The sequence below is a fragment of the Ovis aries genome, chromosome 16 (assembly GCF_016772045.2).
Source record: "Ovis aries strain OAR_USU_Benz2616 breed Rambouillet chromosome 16, ARS-UI_Ramb_v3.0, whole genome shotgun sequence".
Classification (NCBI taxonomy): Eukaryota; Metazoa; Chordata; class Mammalia; order Artiodactyla; family Bovidae; genus Ovis; species Ovis aries.
Genome location: NC_056069.1, coordinates 56,006,658 through 56,010,463, shown reverse-complemented (window position 1 = coordinate 56,010,463; position 3,806 = coordinate 56,006,658). Strand labels below are relative to the sequence as shown.

The following is a 3,806-nucleotide window of genomic DNA, read 5'->3' as shown; positions in this document are numbered from 1 at the left end:
GGGGACCGTCATTCTGTGGGCCATGTCACCTTTAAGTTCACTATCTGGACCTTTATGTAGGAGCTTTCTCTCCCTGCTTTCTTTGTCAGTTCACGTGCATGCTAAGTTGTGTCCAGCTCTTTGCGATTCCATGGGCCATAGCCTGCCAGGCTCCTCTGCCCATGAGATTCTCCAGGCAAGAATACTGGAGTGGGTTGTCATTTCCTTCTCCAGGGTATCTTTCTGACTCAGGGATAGAATCCACATCTCCTGCATTGGCAGGTGGGTTCTTTACCAACAGAGCCCCCTGGAAAAGCCTGGTACCAAACTGAGGAGAGGCATAGGAAGATCCTCGGAGGAGGGAATGGCTCCCCACGCCAGTATTCTTGCCTGGGAAATCCCATGGGCAAAGGAGCCTGGTGGGCTAAAGGCCATGGGGTCGCATGGGACTCAGACACAACTGAATCTCCTTAGCACAGAGGCACCCATGTGACCAAGGAGATACAAATGAGATGCACTTGTGCTGAAGTTGGATTTACAGTGAATCCCCCAAAGAAATGGAGGTCTTGCATGTGGTTTTCATCCTGACTTGGCTGGGAAGCTGACAGTTGGAAGAGAATAGATGGAAAGTATGGCTGGTCTCTGGGGGGTGACCTGCTATGCTGGGTCCTTGTTTTGGGATAATGTCAGCAGCCTCTAGGTCATAGATGGTATAACTTGGGTTTTGTGCTTGGTCACTTAACTAACCTAAAACCTATTCTTTGACTCATCTGAAGATTCTGAGAGCTACGTATTATCCTGGACTAAATTCCTTTTCTGCTTAAGCAGCCAATTTACTGTTGTTAGGAGTTAACAACCCTGAGTAATGTACTTTATCACAATAAGGACCATCTAATGTGGTCCAAGTTAGAGCCACAGGCATGCATCAGTGTTTAAAAAGCAGCATGGTAGTGCCCTAATCAAGGAAATAAAGCATAAACACCTTATCTAAAACCCCCATCCTAATATTCTCTGGAATCTAAAAATAAAATCTTTGCTTCTCAGTTCCTCAGCTGGATACTTCCCTGTTCCAGATTAGTAGCTTATTTGTGGCTTTATTAGTAACATGAAGATATTGACTTTTTCTCTGCTCACTGAATAACAGATCAAGTCTTTCTAATATAAGTTTCTTTCTCTCTCCTAAAACTGGAGTAGAATTGTTTGTATTTCTAAATTTCTAGATCTACCCTCTAGTTGTTTCTTTTAAAAAGATTTTATTAAAGGTCTTTATAGAGCAATATCCAGACTCCAAATCTGCTGGCCAAGGGGACCCTATCATGCTGTGAGTGCTGGCTGGGGCATGGCAGGTAGCTCTGGCTTCCCACTCTTCTCTTCGGAGGTAGGGGTGGTTGGCAGTATTTCATCTTTGGGTTCCAGACTGTTGATGTGACCAGGCAGAGGCTTCTTGCATGCGTGCATGCTGAGTTGCTTCAGTCATGTCTGACTGTTTGTGACCCTATGGACTGTAGCCCACCAGTCTCTTCTGTCCATGGGATTCTCCAGGCAAAAATACTGGTGTGGTTGCCATGCCCTCCTCCAGGGGATCTTCCCCATCCAAGGACTGAACCTCTGTCTCTTAAGTCTCCTGCACTGGCAGGCTGGTTCTTTACCACTAGCACCACCGAGGAAGCCCTAGAGACTTCTAAGGGCTAGTCTTATCAGTTGAGTCCTAAGGCAGCATGATCTTCATCTTGATGTCCAGCACAATCTGTCTGAGCAGCACATGGCACAGAGCGGTGTCAACATCACAGTTAACAGGGTCCTCACTGTGGACCATCAGGCCATCCACAGACTTCATGGATTTAGCTCTCTGTCCTTGGAGTTTCCCAAGCACCACGACTTCACAGTCCTTGACTACTTTCCGTGATGAACCACAGCATACCAGGGCAGGCCCTAGCCCTGCCAGGCCTCCTGGGAGCTTCTAACGCAGACACAATGCCTGGGCGAGGATAGACAGACCTCTTGCGGCCACCTTTCCAGCATAAAGTTCTACACTGCCCTCAGAGAAGCCAAATCTCTTCTGAACCACCAAGAACATTCTGTATCCTGGTGGCCAAGATAATGATTTCTGTCCTGGTTGATGTAACTTGGACTTCAACCCCAGAGCACCCATCTTCAGCCAGCTCTCACATGAGAAACTCGTTCAGTTGAGCTTTGAAGATGCCATCAGTGACAAGCTTCCTCTTCTTGGAAATCTGCACCACCATCTTGCCTTCATGCTCTGCTGAAAGAAAAGTACCCTCTGGTTCTTAATTTAGCTGATTTTTCTTTGGAAGCTCAAAGATGGCAGTTTTGACAGTTTACTCCCAAATTCTTAGAGGTACCTGACTTGTGTAGTTCCATTTTCTTTTTAGATTTTTTTCTTTGTTAACAGCTTTCTCCCCTTATTTGTTTATATCTATAGAACTCCGGGAGTTGGTGATGGACAGGGAGGCCTGGTGTGCTGCAATTCATGGGGTCACAAAAAACTGGGCACAACTGAGCGACTGAACTGATAGAATACAGTGAATGAAAGTCACTTGGTCATGTCCAACACTTTGTGACCCCACAGACTACACAGGCCATGGAATTCTCCAGGCCAGAATACTGGAGTGGGTAGCTTTTCCCTTCTCCAGGGGATCTTCTCAGTTGATGGACTGAATACAGTCTCCTGCATTGCAGATGAATTCTTTACCAGCTGAACTACCAGGGAAGCCCGTATAGAACAGCGTTGACTATATAATAGAATTAAACATGCATTCAGAAAATAATTTCTTGGATCATGATAAGAGACTGAAGGTTTCTGGTTCAAGAAGGCAAAGTAGGAGGAGCGTGACATTGCCTCCTTCCATGAATGCACCAAATCAACTGCTATGCTTGGAACAATTTCTTCTTGGGGTGGAGTGGTGGGGGAAGGTAATAAGAGATTGAGTATTGCTATCACATCACAAGTCTGTATCTAGTAGACAATAATGGACAAAAAAAATAAGCAAATATTGAGACTACTAATCAAGGTAGTTGAGGTGAAGGAAGTGATCTACTTTTGTAGAAATTTGGATGGCATTCTGTGACATTTTGGCAAGTTTTAGAGGTGTAAAGCTTAGCTAAAAACAGCTTTCAGGCTCCGGTTATTAATAGACTCATCTTTAGTGAACCAAAATAATAGTTTTCACATGTAAAACCAAGGTCCCCTAGAAGTTCTTCTGTGCTGAATTTTTCCCAAGCCCTTGAACTCTGCAATTACTAAGGTTTAAGGTGGTGTATGACAGTTTGATAAGTAGGACAGTAACGACTGTGATCAAATCATAGCCCTTCCACACTGAAGGTAGTGTGAAAAATACCCTTTCTTTGATCTCTTTCAAGTGAAACTAATGAGTGTTTACTTATCAGACACTGCCAACATGCCCAACATTGTCATAGATCTTACCAGAAATAAAAGAAAAAACTCCCAAGGTCTTGCCTTCTCAGGAATTTAAAATTTAATTGGAGAAGGAACATTTTTATTTAAGGAAAACTAAGGAATGAAATGGGCTTCCCTAGTGGCTCAGACTGTAAAAAATTCACCTGCAATGCTGGAGATGTGGGTTCAGTCTCTGGGTTGGGAAGATCTCCTGGAGAGGGGAATGGCTACCCACTCCAGTGTTCTCGTCTGGAGAATTCCATGGACAGAGGAGCCTGATGGGCTACAGTCCATGGGGTCACAAAGAGTCAGACATGACTGAACAACTAATCACACCAGCACACAAAGAGTAAAATATGACAATGTGTGGAATTGAATGCAAAACCGAGGGCTACAGACTATGTCTTAC

General features: G+C 44.6%; 1 pseudogene; it reads right to left on the bottom strand.

Annotated features, from left to right (window-relative positions):
- Positions 1 to 1,293: 1,293 nt before the first annotated feature.
- LOC101101921 (small ribosomal subunit protein uS3-like) lies at positions 1,294 to 2,225 on the bottom strand (annotated as a pseudogene).
- Positions 2,226 to 3,806: the final 1,581 nt, after the last annotated feature.